Raw genomic sequence first — 12,700 nt, 5'->3', positions numbered from 1 at the left:
TTCAAAATTGTGGGGGAGATAGGGCTAAAGACCGTGTAGACATGTCTTAACCTACATCCATGTTATTTTAAATTTTTCGAATCTCCCTCTGTTTTGGCCAAGATAGGCACTTGATATGTTTCGATGATGTTTACAGTTGTTGTATGTCATTCCACATTTGATGACATGTCCTTTTTTGGGAAAGGTTGTACATTCCAAACTTGATGATATAGCTTAACTCAAATATGGATAAGATGACTGTAACATTCCAAATGGAAACATAAAATGGTTCTTTGCAAAAGAAACTATTAGGTCTTGTTCTTTATTGAAACTTGACAATGATGAATGGTTCTTTGCAAAAGAAGCTGTTTAGGTCTTGTTCTTTAATGAAACTTGACAATGATTCTTATGGTGAGAGTGATATTGATACTTTTTCAGCCATTTTGGAATTGTACTAAGTTCTTCAGGTAGAACTAGATACTTTCGTGAGTTATGGAATTGTATTAAGTTCTTCTTCAGGTAGAACTAGATATGTTAGTGTTTTACACAAATGATTGGATTCATTTTCATAAAATCTATATTTGGTAATTTACAGGGATTGGGGAAAAAGGAGGAGCTTGTCTTGATTTGGACTTTGATGAAGATGACTTACTTGATGAGCAAATATTCTAAAGTCAAAAAGACTATGCTTTCATTTCAGTATGCATAGAGTTCATTTTTTTTTGTGGAACTTTATTTTGGATCTCGATGAGAATCATACCCCATGAATGAATTCATCTAAGATCAGTGGGGTTCACTTATATGTGAAACTACTTTTTTGTTGAGTTTAACTTGTTATATATCTAAAACTCTTGGTTTTCATAAAAGGATTCATATTTCCAGTTGGATTACAGATCTTTTATGATATAGACCATATGGTGATGTGGATGATTCAATACTTTGTTTTGAACATTACACTATCTATCTATTGGATTGTGCTATATGTAGAACATAGGAGGAGATTGTTGGGTATATAATATAACCCACGTATGTTCTAATATAAGCTCAATAAGATAATAGACCAGTGTAGTGGGCCTATTTGGGCTAGAGCCCACTAACCTGTTAAAATCCTAGTGTATCTAATATATATAGGGGCTGGAGGCAACAAACTTGGTATTCCAAATTAGATACCTTGGGTGTATTGCTTCAAGCAACCTCTTGCTTGACCTAATTACTATAACAGGGATTGCGATGAATTGGAGGAGATAATTGTAAATGAAGAGGAGAAGGTCGACCAACTCCAACATGATGATGCTCTACCATCACTGCTCCCTAAGTTGAGAGAGTTAATTCTTTGGGACCTGCCTCAATTGGGTAGTATTTGCAAAGGGGTCTCCTTGGCTTTTCCTGCATTTGAAGAGATATGTGTTGATAGGTGTCCAAATCTAAAGACGGGCTTCCCGTGGGGATAAAAAAGGCACCCAATCTAAGGAAGATTCGTGAGGAGAGAGAATGGTGGGAAGTATTGGAGTGGGAAAACGATCCCATCAAACAACAACTCCAACCTTTCTTGACCACACGCTATTTGTGATTAGCTAAAGCCCAACCCAATTTCGGTATTTCGTCCCCGTGTGTTTTTATTTTCGGTTCAAGAGACGTATGTTATTTATAAGGGATTTGCTAGGGACAATCGCAGAAGGCATTTCATGGACCAGCTGTTGCATGAGAGAGCAGCCACATAGGCTCCGCTTTTCAACAGATTTTGTCTTATTCTATGAGGTGGACGCTCTCTCATGCAACAGCCTGTCCGCAAAATGCCTTCTACGATCGTCCCTACTACTATGCCTTCTACTAATTTTTTTTTTATTATAAAGGATGGACGGTCTAAATCATTAATTTATGGGCCCCACTTTATTGGGTGATCCTAACCCTCTATTTGTGGATGTGTGCCTTCTATTTTATACTATCACACAAATGGAGGGTCATGATCATCTTATTTATGGAGAAGATTTCTGTGCCACAAATACGCTGGGTCCAACAGACTAATCACTTAGACCACCCAATAATGTGGGCCCCACTTGATTATCACATTAGGCCTCGCTTCACCCTATTCCAAAGTCTCTCTCTCTCTCTCTCTCTCTCACCCTACCACCATTTCTATTGTTTGTAGGAAGCTCTTATGAGTGGTGTTGATGCTAATGTGCTGAAATGATTCGGAAATCCAACCGTTCTATTACTGAAAGGGGTTTTACGAACTGGGTTTGTAGCTGTGGATACTGGGCTCTTTGTTTTTCGCTTGATCAAAATTCCAGCCGCCCTCCATAAACTTTACTTCCGTAAAGAATGCTTAAGCATCCAAACAGAGCCCGAAATTGGACCATTGTATTAATCTTCAACAACTCCTTAACTTAACAAGAGTTAAATGTTTCAAGATGTGGAGAATTGGAGGAGATAATTGTAAATGAAGTTGAGAAAGTTGAGATTTTTAGAACGTGTACACTTACCTAAATTGGGGAGTACTTGCAAAGAGAATTCCTTGGCTTTTCGTGCACTTGAAATGATTGACGTTTATAGGTGCCCGAATCTCAAGAGACATCATTATTAGCTTTTTGCTTAGGTGGCGCCTATGTGGCGGGATTGTCCCCTCCCCTACTTTTCCAATGCCAAACCTTGTTTTTGGTAAATTTTAGAGGGGAGGAGTAGAATATGATATGCCATGTGTAATCATTACTTTTTTCTCTCTTTCTCTCTCCTCTTTCTCTCTCTTCTACTATTTATTTTGTTAATGACACCCCTCCATTCTCCCACATGCTTTGACATCTAACCAAACACACTACCAAAATTCCCTCTAATCTTCTCTAGACAAGTCTACACATATCCCACCCTTGTCACCTCCTTGTTGACTACTACTTCCACTAAAATCTCATCTAACCAAACAGAGCCAAGAGGCTTTCCTTGGGGGAAGCATTGGAGTGGGGAAATGATGCCATCAAACAACCATTCTTTGCAGCACAGCATGAATACTGAAGTACATCCAAATTCCGGTATATCTCTCACAATGTTAACTTTTTCAGTTGAAGAGATGTATATTATTTGAGGATGCACTTTGGTGATGAGTAACCAATCGGGGTTCCCTTTCATTTGATTTTTGGAAGGGACCCTATAGACTTCCTCATACTATTTATTAATGGAAAACACTTCCACGATGGGATTTCGTTTGAAAAATAGAGATGAAAACACTTCCACTTCCTCATATTATTTATTAATCATTCATTTATTGGCCAACCTCTCAGATGAGTTTTGCCTGAAAAAAAAAAAAAACATGGCCCGCATTATTGGGTGATAAAAATATTCATTTCTTGGCCCTGGAATATATAGGCAATTTCTTAAAAATCTCCTCATGGGATGATCCTAACCGTTCGATTTGTCGATGTTTTCAGGCTGTGGCTTCTATTTACAACCTACCTGCTCAAGGCCAAACAGACTAGTCACTTAGATCACCCAATATTGTGTGCTCAACTTGACTACCACATTAGGCCTCGCTGCACTTACATGCAAGGTTTCGGGTTCCCATATCATTTTCCTAAAAAGCATTAAGATGGACAACTAAGGTTAAAACCTAGGAAGTATTTATTAAAAAACCTATAGTAAAGTTAGGGGCAACTGATATTAAAAGAAAAAGGGAATGTTTCAGTAGGATGCCAACTTAATTCTAATACAATGAGGGGTGCTCACTAGAGCATAGTAGGTCCTACATTTGAATGATCTAAACCACTCATTCAACAAGTTTAGCTTTGGATCTCCTAGCCAAACACGCCTGCCCCCGCCAACAATATATACTTAGGGTCAGTTTGGTTGGCTTTGCTTGGTGGAAGGAAAGCTGAAAACCGCAAGATTGAATTGATGGATGGTAGGCAATCAAATGGAGCCTGTATGGATTGTCATAAGCTACATCGAGGCAGCGATTCACATTCAACAAAAACAAATGTTACATTGAGGGTTGGCTTACGCCCAACATGAGCATCCTTCCAAAAAACCATCCACACGGGCGCCCACAAAAAAAAAATGCTAACATCAAATAGCATAATTAACATGTTTAATGTATCGGTGTTTGCCAAACCTTAGCTTGCCTAGCAAAAAAAAAGCTTTATTTAACTTTCGTAGAAAGCAAACTCCCTAAAAATCGTGATATACACGACCAAAACTAGTCTTTTTGCTTTCCTAATCACTATTTTTTATTTCGAATGATTGATCTAGTAGGTGCCTAGCTGAGTTTTGTGCAATATCTGCACAAACAATAAGCAAGAATACTGATTTGAATTTTTTGCATTATTGCCCATTGCACTTTCCATCTTTCTAGGTGATCTAAATTTTTGGTGGAATTACTCAATGATTTTACTTCATTCTTACTATATCAAGTTCAACACCATTTTCTAGGATAGGTTTGTGCTTTTGTCATTTGTGCTACTGTGGGACCCGATCCCGTGAGAGGGGTGGGGCGCGAGCTGCCACGCTCTCTCTTGGTCTCTCGTACCCACGCGAATGACGTGGGCTTTTTATTATTGATTTTAATTACCCAACCAAGCAGGCAGCAACCAAGCCATAGGGTGCAAACAAACATACAACCCAGTACCTATAAGGGCAGGGGTAAGCCGCCGAGCCAAGCAAGGTGTGATTTAATTCATCTTTTCCATGAATTTGGGATCACTAAGGCAATTTGAATTCCACGCAAAAGAGAGTGACAGAGTCACCACCTAGATGAGGGATCTAGGACCCATAATTGACCAGAAATCTAGACTCGTTACCTCGTGACGAGAATGGAAGGTGTGGGGAGTTACCACCACATGCACCATTCCTGCCCGATAATCGGTCTTCAATTTCAAAAATTAACTCTTTTGAATTTCTTTTAAATGGCTCATTTAACTCTATATTAATGTGCAAACTACTTGACATGCATCCTAAGATCTAATTTCAATGTATTCTCTAATGTGTATCTTGGTTTTCTTAATTTGTTTGAATTAAATCTAAGTGAATATTCTCTTAAAATGCTAATTTAAGGGAAATCCTACATATTTTAATTAAGAATTTATAAAAAAAAAAACTAATATACAAAACCCCACAATTTGTGTGTGGGGTCGACTCGTGATTAGTATGCCATCAAGCATCCAAGCTGCCTACGTACTCAAGCCTCACTGGGATCAGAGTCGACGTAGTTCGGTGTACCTGAACTAAGCTACTTATGCCTAACTCATCTAAGACACCGATCTAGACTGGATTGACTGTTTTAACAGTTTAAGAGAAATTATTTAGTTCAAGTTGAGTAGCTTTTTTATCCTATGACTCCATCTAAGATGCTATATGGTCATATCTAAGTGCAAGACATCCCTTAGACTAATGAAGGTGAACCTACATCCTAAGTAACTAGGCTTGTCTTATAGGAAAATGGGTAATTAGTATAACTAGATCTATGACTCAATTGCTAATACTAGCAATCAGTTGTGATGAGGCTGAACTCCCTAACTCTAGGACACCCTAAAATCTAGGACACAGCGCGAGATAAGTGTTACTAATTGGTTCTAAAGGTCCTTACGAAGAGATACCGTTATCCAACGGTTCCAAAAGCATTGATCAAATGATCTTAATTTATTAAGTAAATAATTTTTAATTTTTAAAAAATTTTCGATTCCTAACATCTAAGGAATACCAAAGGCTCTATGGTTGGCAAATTTTAGCCTTGAGTTGTATCCATGGAAGGGCATTCGTGCTCTCAATCCTTGTATAATTTAACACATAAATTATAGTATATTATTGCCTGGCATGATTCTCAGGATTTTCGTGGACAGTAGACCTCGGAACCAACAACATACTATAATTTGCATGCTCAAATTATGCAGGAACGATCACAATTAGTATACGATTATGAATGCGATCTCGGCAGTTAAACCGTCACAGCATAGTCAATTTACAAAGGAAATCTATAACCTCTAGGGTTTCTGTTTCAAACAATTTAAGGTAAATATATGATGAAAAATTAGGATTTTCTGGAAGTTTTCACTGACTTTTGTGTTGATTTGCTATTAAGTTGTTATTTATTAACATTAAGACCATATTGCTATGATTACACAGTAACCCTAAGCAATCGAACTCCAAATTCATTGCAGCTTTTTCAGTAACAAGATATTAATGATTTTATACTACTGGAAGAGTTTCATGAATTTAGAATAAGTTTTACTATCAATTTCTGAATTTCCAAAATTTAGGTCAGATTAAAAATTAAGAAATCAACTCATAGCATACGAATCGTAAATCAAGTAAAACTATTACAGTATAGATAGAATCATAGTATTAGACTACTGTAAAAATTTCAAAGGTGTTTATCAAGATTTGATGCCAATTAAAATTCAAACAAAATTCTGATAAATTCAATGAATCAATTAAAAAGTAGATTAAATGGTATCCTAAAATCATGTACAAATTCCAGTAGATATAAAATAGGTAATATGATTTACTGCCGAAATTTTAAGACCTGATAATTAATGATCCTCAATAAAATTGATTTTTTAATAAAAAGGGGATTTCGTTTCCAAAGAATTAAAACCCGTTTTTTAAAAAAAGAAAATTGTGAAATCATATTAAACCTCCGTAAAATCTTTTGAAAATTTTTCACTAACCTTCTAATAGCCTAAACTACTGGTTTGTAGGAAAAAGATTCAAAATTTCATTAATTTAATATAAAAAAAGAATTACGACACGTAAAACGAAGAAGCGATTAGAAAACAAATAAAAAAATCTTTTCTCGAAAAAACAATTTCATGAGAAATTCAATTTTTTATTGAACATTAATTCTGGAGAGTTTCATCAATTTTTTAAACTTTTTGATATTTATTAAAAATGGCTAAAATTTAAAATCGGATTAAAAAAATTCAAAAAAATCTGAACATTTTTGGGTGGTCTAGAAATCAAAAAATTGGTTTGGAAACAAGATTTCACAAATTTTGGACATGGTTTGATAGTAGTTTCCAATGTGAGAGCTCCCTTTTTTTGCTTGTTTCCAATTTTTCCCTCTTGCTTTGTTTCTTGTTTCCAAATTGGATTTGATTCCAATCTTAATTTCTTGTCAATCAAGACATGCTATTCTTCATTCCACATTGCTTCTTTGAAAGAAAACCTTTTTGAAGCAATCATTCATCTTTTCCTTCTTTCCTTCTTTTCTTTTTTTATTCTTTTTATTTTCTTTTAACAAATATGATGTCACCATTGTAACATCATCAAGGTTGGGTGCTCAACTCATGTGGGTCAACCATGTGGGGCGCCCACCATGGTGGTCGACCCATATGGGGGAACCTACATGAGTTCCATCTTTGCGGGCTTTAGCCCAATTGGCCATTTCACACGGATTTCGAGTTTTTCCGTAAAAAATCAATAAAATCTTTCTAAATTCAACATTCTATTTATGGACCCAACCCATTTGACATTTATAGTGCATCTCTCACACATGATCGGACCATCTTTTTTGAAAAAGAACTTTTCGGACCAAAATGCCCATATTTGACTGTTAGACATCCAAATGCTACCAAAATACCCTCAGATTAGTTCACCCCTAAAGGGAAAATTAAAAATGGAAAGTCTTCGTGGTCAAACTTCAAAAGTAGAAACTTTTAAAATTTGGTCCTTTCGGTGAGCAATATTAAACAGGATCATTTGGTATCCCCTGAAAGTACCCAAAATGCCATCAGCACTCAGAATTTCCAAATTAAGCGAAACCCATGAGAAATTCTAAATTTAGCAAGTTTTCCAAAATTCAGGAAATCATTCATAATCTTTCAGACATATTTCGGGGATCAAAAGAATTACACAGGAAAAGACCAAATTACCCCGAGGTGCTAGAATTTGGCGAGACTTGGATATATGAGAAATGATTAAAATATCCATAAGATGATGAAAATGTGGAAGCCCCATGAGTTTCTAAAAATAGCAGCTTTTTCAAAATTTGTAAAATCACTCAAGATTTCTCAAATATAATTCGGGGGTGGGTCAGACAAGACACATCGAGAATGACCAAAATACCCCTGTAGTGCAAAATGGGCAAAAATGAGGGAAACCCTGAAAATTCTAAAAATAACAGGTTTTTTCAGTTTGTTGGAAACTTGAATTTTCATCTTCTAGATACCATTGGAACACCCTAGAAACCTTTAGGATCGTGAATTAACTTCATAATTTCTTCAATGAGGCGAAATCTACCATAAAATGCACAGATGCCTAATCCTAGGTGGAATACGGACTCGAAACTTGACAAACTACAAAATCTTTTACTTTTTAAAGTATAGAAAAATGGGGTGTCTACAGCTACTTTCCTATGTAACAAGTTTATAAGTCATTTGATGTCATTTCACTCATCAGGGGTAATTTGGATATTTTGTTGCTACTCATGCACTTTTTAGTCATTATCCTTTACTTAGGGGTAGTTAGGTTATTTTACTTGTAAGTGGTCTATAAAAGGGACTTTTCCCTCCATTTCTAAAAAAATACTTGTTTTGATTTGGAATAAAATCTCAGATCTAGATCTGAAAAAGGAAAAACTGTCAATTGGTGACACAAAAATGCCAAAATAGTGGATGGGTGACACCCTTTTGAAAGCTTGTGAACGGAGGTCAAAACATCTTTTTCTGACATGGCCTTTTACCCAAATACCCCTCATGGCAAAAAGAACACGTTAGAGTAGATTTTTCTCTCTCTTACTTTTCACCTACCAAAATTTACCGCCAACCTCTTGCAGATTTCTCCATTAACACCTGAAACCCATGAAGTGTAAGTGAAGGTTAGTAGCTTATCTACTCTCTTAGGATTTGTGCTTCCATTAATGCGTTTGAACCCTGTCTTTAGTGTGTGATAATAACCCTGTCTGTATTGTGTGTGATAACCCTGTCTTTATTGTGATTGATAACCCTATCATATAACCCTTTTAAAATGGTGACTTAGGGTTTGTGCTTCTATCATCTCTGAAACCGTTCTTATAGAGTTGCTACAAGTGAGTTGAATCACTTCTAGAGTTTGTACCCTGCTAATAAAGTTGGTACTAGTGTTTGATGACCCGAATATAGATGGTTTATGTAAACCTTTTTGTACATGAATCACAATTTTTTTGCACTTGATAATCCCTTATTTGTTGTTGGTAAGTCCCATATATTTACCTGATAAACCTATTTTGACACTTGATAGTTGATAAACCTCGGAGAGGGTTGGTAACCCCATTGGAGGGGGTTGAAAAGCCCTTGTACATTCTTGGTAATTCCCCTTTTACTTACTTGGTAATCCCTTTAGGTACTTGAAAACCCCCTTGCATAGAGAGTTGAAAACCCCTAATTGACTACTTGAAACCCCCCTTAGGGACTCGATAATCCCCTTAGAAAACCTTCTGTATTGACTTGCAAACCCCCATTGAGGTAGTGAAACCCCCCTTTAGAGTCCATAACCCCATTTATGAACTTGGTAACCCATTGTGTACACTTGAATAGCCCTCAAGGAGAGATGAGAAGGCCCTTTAGCAACAACTTGATAACCCCTTTCAGAGGCTTGATAAACTTTGTTTAGAACTCTTGTTTACAATTTTAGAAAAATGTCTGAAACAATGGTTTCTCTTCTTTTACACTTTGATGGGGATTCGAAGGATGATGTTTCTTGAAAATATGTCGGGGGGAAGACGACATTGTTATCGGTCAACCGCGGAATCAATTTCGATGAATTTGATGTTGCAATCCAAAGAAGAATTGGTGTTACAGAAAGGCAGGTTTCACTATCAATAAAATGTCGATATGTTATCGATCCATATATAGTCGCTTTAATTGACGTCGATGACGATGATGTCCTCCAAACAATGTTGAGGATGTTTGACAGATACATGCTCAATTTTATGATGATATACATAATGAAGAGCATAATTGACAATGGTATTAATTCTTTCAATTCGTCAATGCTTCCCTCAAATAATATTTGTACTAGTAGACCCTCTCTTAATCGTAGCATTCCTTCTACTTCGATTCTGTCTAAAAAATGTCCGCATTTTGAAGTGGACTTGCAAAAAGACTACGAAAGTGAATTTGATGGGAGATATGTAAGTGAAGATATGGGAGGTGCTCCAGCAGAACCCGGCGTAAGGTATTGTAGTTATTTAACAATCTTTCAAGACTGACATATTTCAATTTATGAATTAATCATATGAATTGAAACTGATTATATATTGTCGAACTATGCAGGTCTCAAATTGACTTAAATGAAACATGGCAAGTGGTTTGCATGCCAACCATCTTACTGGATGTATCGATGACTTCCAAAATGTGGGAGATGTTGAAGTTGACTTCAGTAATATTTTTGAAGATGGTTTCTGTGTGAGGGGTTTAGATTTAGAAGAAGAAAGAAATGATGATGATAATGACGATGGTAGTGATGATGATTACAATAATGATGGGGAGGAGGAGGAGGAGGATAACGATCATGGAAAGATCGGTGTTAGTCCATGCACTCAGCCTGTCAGTGTGGATTCTCCTATCAGAGGGGGTTCTCAACCGATTCCGACTCACAGTAGTCGGCCAATGGAAACAAATGGGATGTTTATTGGGGCCCATGATGTAGATGCTAATAATCTTCAGTTTGAGCAATTAACGGTTGGGGCAATGTTTTCTAATATGCAACACTTCAAGAAGGTTGTGAAAGAGTATGCTATTCGACAGAGGTTTATGTTCGTTAGGTCAAAGTCAACACCGAAGAAGTATGACGTTCGATGCAGGGTAGAAGGTTGCAAATGGCGTATAACTGGTACCAATCATATGACTTGTGTGTTAGTGAAGTCGTTTGTCCCCGACCATACGTGTACAACTCAATTGAAGGGCAATGATCACCCTCTTGTCACAGCAGCTTGGGTTGCTCAGACATGTTTACGCTTATTCGCTCGCCTAGATGATGTGAGGACGAGGATCATACGAGAATATATCAAGATGCATTGGGTATAAGTATAAGCTATTGGAAAGCGTACAACGCGATGAACATCATACTTGAGATTAAGTGTGGGAATGTGGATGACTCATATCGAATATTGCCTGCACTTGCAGTTCAGATGATCAGAAGAAATCCCGACACCTATATGCGTGTTTTCAGAGCGAGAGATTTACGACCTAGGGGAGATGATAGATTTGCTCGCTTATTTTGGACATTTGGTCCCAGCATACGGTCTATTCATCGAACACTCAGGCTTATAATTTTGGTTGATGGGACACATCTGTGAGGGAAGTATCTAGGAATCTTATTGATTGCAATCAGGGTCGATGGTAACAACGGTTTATATCCATTATCATTTGGGGTTGTTGAGACGGAGAACGAAGATGGGGTGGTTTTTTATGTTGCTGAGGCAGTACGTATTGGCAGCAGAGATGAACGTATTCACCATTGGCAGCCATTGGCATAACAGAATTCGATGCATATGATTATTGTGAGAAATGGTTTCATGTAGAGAGATATTGGGACCCAATGGGAATTAAATCTAGAATCCTTGATGACAATATTACCGTCGATTGCAAAGCGACCACCGGGATGGCCGCATACGAGAAGAACAGATCGCGAATTGAAAGGTGGATTACATTAAAACTGCACCCGATGTCGACAACTTGGCCACAATAGAAGAAGTTGCAAAGAACCTCCCGTGGTAAGACAACAAGTTGACCAAACTACTATTGGGCCTTCTGCACCCATACTCACTAGGTCGGGCGTACCTTGCCAAGCTCCCTTCTTCGTGTAAGGGTGTAATTGAATTTTTTAAATGTACTCAGATATTATGATGACTTCTTCTTTTTATTTTGTAAAGAATGGTTGTCATTGGAACATAAATACATAAACAAATTTTTTTATATAGACATGCTCTTTGTTTGTACTCTATTTAGTTGTTGCTCTCCTGCATGTACACCCTGAAAAAAGAACTTCTCAATAGTAGGAATTGGATTACCAGCACACACAATTGGATTATCAACTCATTCCCTAGGTTGATAAAGCTACTGGATGTTGGAATTCAGGTTATCAACTCTTTCAAAATAGGTCATCAACCAATCAGAAGTGAGGTTACCAACACACAGAATGGGATCATCAACCAATTCCCTTGGTTGATAAAGCTACTGGAATGTTGGAATTCAGGTTATCAACTCCCCCAAAATAGGTCATCAACCAATCGGAAGTGAGGTTACCAACTTACATAATGGGATCATCAACCCATTCCCATGGTTGATAAAGCTACTGCAATTCAAAATCCAGGTTATCAACTCCCTCTAAGCGGGGTTACCAAGATTCAGAAGTGGGTTACCGACATAAAAATTGGGTTATCAACCAGATCCCTATGTTGATAAAACTACTGGAATTGACAAACCGGGTTATCAACTCCCACTTTTTTGAGTTACCAACATTCGAAAGTGGGTCACCGACAGAGAGAATGGGTTATCAACCCATTCACTGGGTATTAAAGCTAATGAGTGATTTAGGATTATCGACTACCTTAAAATGAGGTTACCAACATTTGGAAGTGAGTGATCGACCCAAAAAATAGGTTACCAACTATTAACCAGGTAGATAAAGCTTCTGAAAATGAAATTTAGGCTTACCAACCTCCCATTTTTTTGGGTGATTGACCTTGTAAAGGAGTTATCAACCCAAAAATGGGTCACCAACCATTTACCAGGTTAGGGAAAGCTATTGGAATTGAAAT

The sequence above is a fragment of the Tasmannia lanceolata genome, unplaced genomic scaffold, assembly GCF_043159265.1.
Source record: "Tasmannia lanceolata isolate RefF3 unplaced genomic scaffold, GAP_Taslan_0.1 ptg000037l, whole genome shotgun sequence".
NCBI lineage: Eukaryota > Viridiplantae > Streptophyta > Magnoliopsida > Canellales > Winteraceae > Tasmannia > Tasmannia lanceolata.
Note: the sequence above shows the minus strand (reverse complement) of the source record.